This window comes from Mus musculus, chromosome 10 (assembly GCF_000001635.26).
Source record: "Mus musculus strain C57BL/6J chromosome 10, GRCm38.p6 C57BL/6J".
In the NCBI taxonomy this organism is placed as follows: domain Eukaryota; kingdom Metazoa; phylum Chordata; class Mammalia; order Rodentia; family Muridae; genus Mus; species Mus musculus.
The window spans coordinates 17,678,979-17,690,649 of record NC_000076.6 but is presented as its reverse complement, the minus strand read 5'-3'; the positions used below and the strand labels follow the sequence as shown (position 1 = coordinate 17,690,649).

Genomic DNA, 11,671 nt, shown 5'->3' with positions numbered 1-11,671 from the left:
TCTTACTGAGTGGGTGAGCTCCGGGTTCAGTGAGATACTCTATCTAATGCCAGACCAAACCAAAATAAAACAAAACAAAAAGGGAAAGGAAGATGGAAGAAGATACCGGACACTGAAGACCTCTGGTCTCCATATGCATACATATACTCATGCCTGTGCATTTGCACACATGTGTGCGTATACACCTCCATTCAATTGTATATTGGATAATATCCATTCAGTTGAAAGAACCCCCCCACCTCTGTAGGTTTAATATTTAATATGGTGGTTTTATAGGTCATAAAATCTCCTCCTCCTCCTCCTCCTCCTCCTCCTCCTTTCTTGAGACAGAGTTTTACTATATAGTTCTGTCTGTCCTGGAACTCACACTATGGAACTCACTTTGTGGACCAAGCTGGCCACAAACTCACAGAGATTCACCTGCCTCTGTGTCCTGAGTGCTGAGATTGATGAAACGTTTTAAGTGTGCAGACTGCTTCAAGGATGAAGGAGGGGGTGGGGAGGTGGGGAGAGTTGACATTTACTTATTGTTATTGCTAAGATAAGTTTGAAGAGGCAACCTAAAAATAGCAAATTATCCAATAGCTGTGTGCACTTATTTACTTGGGTTTTATTTGGAGAGTGATTTTGTGCTATTTTTGGTGCAGAGTGGAGAGCTGAAGACACTTGTGTAAACACTGACCCTAGCCGGTGACTTAGCCGTGATATAATGCTTTCTCGTGGTGCCAGCAGCTCAAAAAATATTCTTCTTCTTATACTGTGCAGAATTGCTGGGAAAGTATTACCTTGTGCCCTCTTTGAGAAAGAACCTGCATGTTTGAAGATGAAAATATTTATGTCACTTGGAATATTTCATTAAACCCAACTAGCTCCCTGAAAAACAATTTATGGTTTAAGGGTAATCCTATTCCTTGTAGACCACTTAAATGCCACTTGCAAAAATTTAAAAAACAAAAAAAAAAGGAAGAAGAAAGAAAAAGAAAAGAAAAATGTGTGTTTTGGCTTGTCTCTTGGATGGTAAACCTTAATTTTTTCGTGTCTATTAGTGGTGTATTTTCCATTTACATTCTGTTTGTTCTTTCTTCTGTTTTATTGCTTATCATTCTGAGTGTATTTTTGTTAGCCATTGTGCTGAAATCTGAGATTTTAGGAAGAGAAACACAGAAAGAAAATATCCTTCTTGAATCCTACTCCTCAGCCACTGCCTGAATACAGTAAGTAAAATGCATGGCTTAAGAAGTACTACCTCAGGCTGCTGAGATGGCTCAGTGGGTAAGAACACTGACTGTTCTTCTGAAGGTCCTGAGTTCAAGTCCCAGAAACCACATGGTGGCTCACAACCATCTGTACATCTACAGTGTACTCATATATATATATATATATATATATATATATATATATATATATATGTATATATATGTGTGTGTGTGTGTGTGTGTGTGTGTATGTATGTATGTATGTATGTATGTATGTATATGATGTATATGTATATGTATATGTATATGTATATAAACAAAAAAAATACTGCCTCTTGGGCCCAACACTGAAGGAAGGAAGGGAATTAGCCACCAGCCCCACCTTCTACCACAGTGTCTCTAGCATGCCATATAGCTGTCACCTGTGTAGTCCCCAGCCTAGTGTGAAATACCATTTTCTCAACAAGTACTGGGTCAGTACAATGTACTTTGCATTGTAGAACAGCACTCTTGCCTAACCTCCATCAGACAGGTGCTAGGTGTCACCTTGCTCCCAATAAGAAAGGAAGCCTCTCTGAGCATGTGGGGAAGAGCGGAGAAGAGCAATCCCTCTTCCTGGTATCCAAGGATAGATTGTCTCTTGGAAAAGGAGCGTGTGCAATCATTTGGAAGCTGAGACCCTCCAGGGTCAGGCGACTGCATCGATGTTACCTCAGAAGACTCTTTGGCACCTGCTTCCGTCGCACAGGCAATGTTACACATCATCAATGTGAATCTTGTCTATTAGTGAGTTCCAAGATAGCCAGGGCTGTTACACTGAGAGAGTCTGCCTCAAAAGTGAGCACACATAAAAAGGAATTATTAAAAAATTGTAGACTTTATGTCTATTCTTTTACTTATTTTCTTGAGGTGGGAATTCGTATGTATCCCAGGGTTGAATCCTGATTCTTCTGTGTCAACCTCCTGAGTACGGGGATTGCTGGCATGTACCACCATGTTTAGTTTTATAACATGTATATTATTAGTTCCTGATTAATGCCAATGAAAAATGGCAGCCATACATAAGAAGTAAGATTGGATTTCACAGCATCTAATAGCAGAAGGAAATTCAATTTATCTTTGACATTACTTAGAGTTTCTAGTGTACCTACAGCTAAGTTGTAAAAATTCAGATATGTTATCATTTTTTTTTCTTTTTTTAATATTTTGTATTAGTTATTTTCCTCATTTACATTTCCAATGCTAAACCAAAAGTCCCCCATACCCTCCCCCCCCACTCCCCTACACACCCACTCCCACTTTCTGGTCCTGACGTTCCCCTGTACTGGGGCATATAAAGTTTGCATGACCAATGGGCCTCTCTTTCCAGTAATGGCTGACTAGGCCATCTTTTGATACATATGCAGCTAGAGACAAGAGCTCCGGGGTACTGGTTATTTCATATTGTTGTTACATCTGTAGGGTTGCAGATCCCTTTAGCTCCTTGGTTACTTTCTCTAGCTCCTCCATTGAGGGTCCTGTGATCCATCCAATAGCTGACTGTGAGCATCCACTTCTGTGTTTGCTAGGCCCCTGCATAGTCTCACAACAGACAGCTATATCAGGGTCCTTTCAGCAAAATCTTGCTAGTGTATGCAATGGTGTCAGCATTTGGAGGCTGATATGGGATGGATCCCTGGATATGGCAGTCTCTAGATGGTCCATCCTTTTGTCTCAGCTCCAAACTTTGTCTCTGTAACTCCTTCCATGGGTGTTTTGTTCCCAATTCTAAGAAGGGACAAAGTATCCACACTTTGGTCTTTGTTCTTCTTGAGTTTCATGTGTTTCACAAATTGTATCTTATATCTTGGGTATTCTAAGTTTCTGGGCTAATATCCACTTATCAGTGAGTACATATCATTTGAGTTCTTTTGTGATTGGGTTATCTCACTCAGGATGATGCCCTCCAGGTCCAACCATTTGCCTAGGAATTTCATAAATTCATTCTTTTTAATAGCTGAGTAGTACTCCATTGTGTAAATGTACCACATTTTTTTGTATCCATTCCTCTGTTGAGGGGAATCTGGGTTCTTTCCAGCTTCTGGCTATTATAAATAAGGCTGCTATGAACATGTGTCTTTCTTACCAGTTGGAACATCTTCTGGATATATGCCCAGGAGAGGTATTGTGGGATCCTCCGGTAGTACTATGTCCAATTTTTTGAGGAACCTCCAGACTGATTTCCAGAGTGGTTGTACAAGCTTGCAATCCCACCAACAATGGAGGAGTGTTGCTCTTTCTCCACATCCTTGCCAGCATCTGCTGTCACCTGAATTTTTGATCTTAGCCATTCTGACTGGTGTGAGATGGAATCTCAGGGTTGTTTTGATTTGCATTTCCCTGATGATTAAGGATGCTGAACATTTTTTCAGGTATGTGTTATCATTCTTATGTTCAAATTATTTCGAACTTTAGAATTTCTCATATGAAACTGTGTCTCCTACCATTTATAAATATTTTTGTACATACTTTCAATTGTTTCTATTTTTACCATCTTCCGCAAGAATCAAGTGATTTGGAGGCTTAGAGGTTAGGAGCACTTCCTGATCTTATAGAGCAGTAGTTCTCAACTGGTGGGTTGTGACCCCTTTCAGGGTCAAATGACCCTTTCACAGGGGTCACATATCAGATATCCTACATATCAGATATTTTCATTACAATTGATAACAGTAGCAAAGTTACAGTTATGAAGTAGCAACAAAAATAATATTAAGGTTGGATGTCACCACAACATGAGGAACTGTATTAAAGGGTCACAGCATTTGCTCTAGAAGATTGAGTTTGGTTTGCAGAACCCATGTCAGGTGGTTTATAACTGCCTGGAACTCTTGCTCCAAGGACCTCTGCTGCCCACACATGTAACTCACTCTCTCTCTCTCTCATATACACACACCTATGTACAACATATAAATACAAATTTTAAAAAGAAAAGAAGGTGATTTTAACTGAATGTAAAATACTGATATCTAAAAGAGGGTTGCTTTCCCTCCTAAGAGGTAATAGCAGGATCCACAGTGATTTATCTCAGTCACACATTTAATTAATATACATTCACTGTATTTAAGAATGGGTTTCATTGCAACATTGTTCTAAAAGTTGCATTTGCTTCTTTATTGTGTATGTATGTGCACATGGAGAAGTCTGAGGGCAATGATTTGGAGTCCTTTTTCTTCTATCACCATGTGGGTCCTCAGGACCAAATTCAGGTTTTCAGGTTGATTAGCAAGCATTTTACCCACTGAGCTACCCGACCAGCCCTCACTGTATTTGTAGACAAATGTATCATGTACTTGGAACATATACCTGTGTCATTTATATCTACAGAGGCATCAGAGTATATACATATATTTGCTTGGTTCACTTTTTGAAAACAAAACAAAACTTCTCTGAGTGCGATGCACGGATTTTCATTATGCTACCTCTTGTGAGTCTGCCACTGCCTCAGTTAAGGTTAGTGTGGATTCAGAACTCATCCAAGCACCAGAGGCATCATAGTGGTACTTCCAGTGAGAGTTGTTTCAAGCTTGTCTGCTCAGAACTTCATCTGCCACTAGTTTGCTCAGTTACCAAGTTTGGATGCTATGTCTCTCACATCTGCCTGTGTAGACTTGGTGAACCAAAATAGTTTTGTGTAGTCAGCAAATCCCAGCACCTTGCTATTTAGTCCATTTCAAGGGTGTTAATAAAATCCTGGAGAACACTGCTTTCCTATTGATTGCTGGCACGCCACTATTAACTCCTTTCTGTGTTGAGAGTGGGTCATTTACTCTTTCAGTCCCTCTATCTCTTAACCCACAGTTAACTCATGATTGACAGCCCTCTACCTCTTACCCAGTGTTTGTCAAGTTTCCTTAATAGTCTCTTGTGTGGGACTTTATCAAAAGCCCACTGAGAGTCTAAATAAATTAATCTACTACTTTCTCCCTATCTACCTTTTTGTTGCCTCCATAAAATCCTGTATTAAAAAACAAAACGTAACAAAACAAAGGTACATAAAGAAATAACAAACTCCAAATGTTCTCCTAGTATTGTATTTACTATTCTATCTATAATACTATATCTCTATTACTATTATATCTACAGCTACTTTTTCTTCCCTTAAAATTACTTTTCTGTAGGTGTCAATCCTGCCCGCCATTGAGCTTTTGCAAGCTATATTCTCCGACACATATTAATGATGCAATACCACTGGTAGGACTCGAGCTAGTTTTCAAAGTAAATAAATTCCAGTGGTTGGCTATTTCTGCCTGCAACCCTTTCTTGCTAACGCTTATTTATTTACCAGCTTGTCAAAAATTCCAGGGAAGTGAGTTTTTTTTCCAATACTTCTCTATATATATGGTTTAATAGATAAAATGTGTTGTCATGACTACGTTCTGGGAAAATATTTGAATTGCATTCGTTCTTCTTCAAAGGTTCCTCACCTTCAACAGAAAAGAAATGGAATTAAAGACAGCATGAGTGTGTATGATAAACAACATACCCCAAGTATTCCTTTGGTCTAACTGTAGGTCTGTTTTTGATGGTGCTATCAATGGTGGATGTTCCTCACTGAGTTGAGGCCATTGACCATGGTGGAAACATGAAGCACACTGAGGAGTGCTGTGGTTTGCATGGGGTCTGTATCCCAAAGGCTCTTGTCTTAGGGGCTTGGCATTCAGGCATGGTTGTGTAGAAGTAGTTTTTGTAATGATGGAAGGTGCTATGCAGACAATGGAGTGGGGGTGAGGGAGGAGTGTGATAGGGAGCCATTAACTGCCTTACCCAACAGCACACTCTACAAAGTACAGCAGCAACATGCCAGGCAAGACTTGCCCATTGGTGCAGTAGAGGAGCATGTCTTTTGGGTAAACAGCTGCTTGTGACTGGGTTTGCTTCACAGGAGGTACTCACACCAGGTCATCTAAACTTGGTCAAAAGCCCATGTGTGGGGAAGTTCTGGGTCCATGCAGAGAAGGTAGTGCTGTTGTTTTGCTAAATGGACTTAATATGCCTGATGAATTGCCTTCTGAATACCTGTGTTTATGTCTATAGATCAGAGCTGTCTCAGCTTTGGGCACAGCTTGGTTTGGCATTGGGAGGTTGTTACTCCAAGGTTCAGGTAGAAGAGGGATCAGAAGTGAGAGAGCCAGAGGAAGTGTTGCGAAATGCTGTCTTCCCAGTGTGATGCCTGGTGTTGTACTCTTGAACTCTCAGCAGCTGTGATTACCTGCACAAGATTGGACTGGTCGACTGTCCAGCATGGAGTGGGGGGTGGGGGGTGGGCAACATGAGGCTTTGCTGGTAAATTGCTCTGTGCTCCTGTAAACAACTCTAAATTAAACTCAGTGAGTCAGCGAGCAGTGAGACGAAAGCAAAACAAAAACCTACCCGAAAGTGGAAGAGGAACCAGATGGGAAGAGAAAGAAGATCGATAGGAGGGGGAGTGGCCAAGAGTAGAAGATAGGAGGTGAATATGATCTAAGTGTATTACAAAATGTGTGAAAATGTCATACTGAAACCATTATTATAGATAATATATGCTAAGTAAAAACTGAAAAATAAAAAGCTATGTAGGAAGTGTTAGGCCATCAGGAGCACAGGACAGCAGAGGACCAGGGATCTCATCTCCTATGAGAGTGAGTTGATAGAAAAGAACCAACTTGACCCCAGACTTTGTCTCTGGCTTTCCACTTTGATGTATAATCTCACCATGCACTTGTCTGCCATGATGGCATTCACCATGAGGTTATTTAGTTAGGGGAGCCTTGCCAGAGCTGACATATTGATTGTCACTCAGCTTCTGTAAACAGCAAGTGATAGAAATGCCTTTTCTTTAAAACATGGTGCCACTAGGGTTTTTTTGTTTATTTGTTTGGTTGGTTAGTTGGTTTTTTAAAGTAGTAATAGGGAACTAATATAGGAAATTACATATTGATATTTACATTTACATAGCTTTTGTGCTTCACAACTACCTTGTTATTATGATTTGATTATAAACTAACTGATTTAAGAAACACCCTTTGCCTTGGGCAATGGAGAATGGTACCCACCTGGGTTAGAATGTGAGCTTTCAGGTTTGCCTTCAAAGCCCTGTTTGTTCTTTCACACTGCTATTGTGTGCCTCTGTTCCTTTGAGCTGTGTGTGTGTTAAAGATTTAAGCAATTTTAAAAAATTATTTGTAGCATCTTATATACTATTGATTTCAAAGTCTCCTTAGAAGACATGAGGAGCTAAACGTGGAAGGGGACATATCCTTGTCCTATTGTATCTTATACCTGCCAAATCTTCCCTTCTTGAAGTGAAGGACATTTTCATTTCAGATTAATATTAAGACAACATAAAAAGAATTTTGCTCTCTGAGGCGAGCTTTTCGTCAACGTTTCAACAAACCATTTATACTTTTATCTTTTTTTTTTTCTACAAAAAAAAAAGTTTCCCTCATTTAAATTGTCACAGCTTGGGAGCCCTGCCTGGAATACATAATAACTGCTTGTAACACTTAAAATGAAAACAAATTTACCAAGAATGGCGGAATGACAACAAAGAACAAGAAAAATGTAAGTCCACAGAAAATAGTCTCTCCTACGCATATATTTTCAGCACCAGGAATTTTTATTGAAATTGCTGCTTCCTGTACGGCTCACCCCTCAGCATCTGGATTTTTCCCCCCTTGGTCGTGGGGAGTGGGGATTGTAAAACTCTAAAGACCTAAAGAGAGTGGTGAATCTTTCTTGAGTGGTGAATTAGTCAGGGTTCTCTAGAGTCACAGAACTTATGGGTGGTCTCTATATAGTAAGGGGATTTGTTATGATGACTTACAGTCTGCAGTCCAACTCCCCAACTGGTCAGCTGTGAACGGAAGTTCAAGGATCTAGCAGTTGCTCAGTCCCACAATACAATCAGGTAAAGAAGATGGAATCTTCCTTCTTTCAATGTCCTTATGTAGGTCTCCAGCAGGTGTGGTCCAGATTAAAGGTGTGTACCACCAGGTAGAATCTAAGCAGAACCCCACTTGAAAGATAGGGTAGAGCCTCTCCCAGCCTCAGCAGGACACACTACTGTTTGGTAGAACAGAAAGCCATGTTTTTCATCTCTGATTTCTTTGTACTAGATACAAACAGCCCCCTTCTCAGTGTGACAACCACAGACATCCTTCTTCAGACATTGTCTCAAATTTCCAAGTTGGTCAGCACTTGGCCATAGAGGCCAGGCTCTGGGAATATAATTCTGGACTCCAGTAGGGGCTTTGACAAGCCTGCCTCTTGCCCTCCTGGACATCTCTCCCATCCACGGTCATGCTGGTCTTGATGCCTGGAAATAAGAGGCCTTCCTGTCTATCAGCATTGGCTTAAACTTCTCACCCAATGATTCTGTGCTTCCAAAAGACACAGTTGTGCTCTTTGGCCATCTGGGGAGTGTCCCTCTTGGTAGAAAGAGCTGGGAGATATTTCCTAAAAATTCCACTCTCCGCTCTGGTCTTCCCATCTAGTTTAAAAGCTACAATTTAATGAGAACCGAGTGGGAGGGGCAGACTTCACTGACCTTAGCGGAGCCCACAGTCCAAGCTCTGGGCTTTTGTTTTCTTATCTATGCTGTGAAATAGTTGACCTGAATAACGCTTCTCATGGCGCCTTTCAGCTCTAGAATATTATTGTCCGCATGTTCTCCTTTTTCAGGGCTTCTTGAAAAATGTCAATCCAGAGTGCAAAACCACCCTTCAGGCCCTCCCATGGCATAAGGACTGTTTTTGTAAAACATTGCAGGAGTCTGTTCTGTTTGCTTTATCTCATCTCTACTCCCTTTTCCCAAAGTGAACTTGTGTTAGCCAATAAAGGAGACTTTGGAAAGGCTGTTCACATTTCCTCAAACAGGCCATTTATTGGGTAAGTCCAATCCTAGCTTAAAATGGTGCCATGTGCATTGAGACTAAACAGTAAACATGTATAAATCTAACTACAGTTCAACGATATTGATATAGGTAGGAAAGCCTGTTGGGGGAGGGGAACAAACAAACAGTTAGTTTTAGGTGAAACAGGCAATCCTTACTGAATTTATCTGCAGAGAACCCTTTACAAATATGCACAATTTTCCAGGCACTGGGAGACAGAGGTGAGTCCCAGAGAGATCAGCCTGGTCTGCAAAGGGGATTCCAGATCAACCAGGGTTACATAGAGAGACCCTGTCTAAAAAACTAAAAGTTCACATGCAACCTTTTGCCTTAGTTCACGGCACCATTACTCCTAGGAAGTCAGGAGCAGCCACAGCAAGGTCACTTCCTTGTTGTGGGACCTTAGGCCAGTTAATCTTCTTTTTCTGAGCTTCATTTCCCTAATTTTTTAAATCGTGGGAGTTGAATTTGGTTTCTAAATTCTCTGCTAGCTCTAAAATTCAATAACCTGAATCACAAACATTGATAGGAACAAGGTTGTCACGACAAGCTTCTTAAGGAGGGCTGGGGAGCTGGGGAGCTGGGTCTTAGCAGTGACTCTGCCCTCCCTCTGTGGGCGAACTTTGAGCTCTTTAGTGCAGCTAGCAAGGGAGAGGGCCAAAGAAGGGCTGGAGGCCCATCCCTCTTCTATCAGGTGCTACATTCCTTGTTTCAGGGCCTGTGGAGAAAAGCCGAGAGTTCTAGGAAAATGGTTGGGAGTCCCAATAAGGGAACCGAAACAACAGGAGCCTAGGAAAGAAATGACCAGGGAGAGAGAATAGTCTCTCCTTAGGTTAAAAGATCTCAGAAGGTAAGTAACCAGTGTTCCCCTACTCCCCACCCCCACCCCCACCCCTTGTTCTGCACACAGGTGTGAATGCCTGAGAAGTGCTCCTGAAGGAGGGAGAGTGGCAGATGAATTAGCCAAAGGGGTGACTGACAGTGCCACTTCTCATGACAAACATGGTGTGGCACTCGTTTGCAAAGCCAAAACAGCACCTTTCCTGTCTTTGTTTCCAAAATCATTTCCAATCTCTTCCCGATCACAAATTCCTGATTAAAAAGCAGGTCCTGCCTCTTCTAAGGACTGCCTGGGTTCAGAAAATGACCCACGGATTCATTCCAGTGATCTTTCTTAAAAGTGCAGAGTGCCCTTGTATCATCAAATGTGGATGCTGTTAAAATTCCTTCCCAGAGGGAGGATAAGTCACACTTACTCCCCCCACCACACCCCCATCACAAGTCAAGGCATGCTCCCCTGGCCTTCTCTGTCCTGTACGTTCCAGATCCTCCTTGGGACCTGTAGTTGGGAAGCTTGGGTACAAGAGGAGTGGAGTGGTTGGATCCTCAGGTGTGAGGGTCTCAATACCCTCGCCAGCTCTCTAATGAGGGGATGATACAGTTGACAAAACCAGCTGTGGTGATCTTTTACAAGTGGGAACAGCTGAATTCCCCAAGATGGTAGTTGTTTGGCTTGAAGGTCAGTCTTATACAACAGTGTTATAGACTTACTTGTTAAAAGAAGGTTCTGTGATCACTACTATATGCCAGGCACTGTTCTAGATGCTTGAAAAAGTCGTTCAAGATCTCAATCTTTGTGTGTGCAATGATGATGGTACTTATATTAAATAACATGGAACTTAGGAAAGACACGAAAATCACTTTTTTTCTTTATCTTCCTCTCTTACTTTTTTCTTGATCCAGCATTCACAATACCTAAACATTGTCTTAAGAATTCTTGCCAGAGAACCAGTAATGATACATAACAGTTTGCAGACAGGAGCCTAGCATAATTGTCCTCTGAGAGGGCCCCACCCAACAGCTGACTGAAACATATGCAGAGACACACAGTCAAACATTAGAAAGAGCTAGGGTAATCTTTTTGTTGTTGTTGTTTTGTTTTTCAAGACAGGGTTTTTCTCTGTGTAGCCCTGGCTGTCCAGGAACTCACTCTGTAGACCAGGCTGGACTTGAACTCAGAAATCCACCTGCCTCTGCCTCCCAAGTGCTGGCATTAAAGGTGTGCGCCACCACTGCCCAGCTGAGCTAGGGGAATCTTGTGGAAGAGTTGGAGGAAGGATTGAGGAATCGGAAGAGGACATGGACTCCACAGAAAGAACAACATAGTCAGTTAACCTGGACTCTTGAGGCTCTCAGAGACTCAAGAGGACATGGACTCCACAGAAAGAACAACATAGTCAGTTAACCTGGACTCTTGAGGCTCTCAGAGACTCAACCACCAAGCAAAGAGCAAGCACTGGTTGCACCTTATCCCCCACACCCTAGCCCCATTCCTGCACATTTGTAGCAGATATGCAGCTTGGTCTTCAACAACTAGAGCAAGGGCTGTCCCTGAATCTGTTGCCTACCTGTGGATTCTTTCCCCTAACTGGGCTGCCTTGTCTGGTCTCAGTGGGAGAGGACATGTCTAGTTCTCTAGTCCTTCAGCGACTGATGTCCTGGGGAAGGGTGGTGGAGGGGGTGATATGGTGGGAGGAGCTTCGACTAAGGAGAACTGGGAGGAGA

At 41.9% G+C, this 11,671-nt stretch overlaps 1 long non-coding RNA gene across 4 annotated transcripts in view; it reads left to right on the top strand.

Annotated features, from left to right (window-relative positions):
- Positions 1-9,757: 9,757 nt before the first annotated feature.
- The window catches only part of Gm32543, a 168,813-nt gene continuing 166,899 nt past the window's right edge, over positions 9,758-11,671 (top strand). For all 4 annotated transcript variants that reach the window (XR_001779719.1, XR_380129.3, XR_380128.3 and 1 more), the window contains exon 1: positions 9,758-9,956. This is a non-coding gene — a long non-coding RNA (predicted gene, 32543). The remainder of the gene's footprint in view (positions 9,957-11,671) is intronic.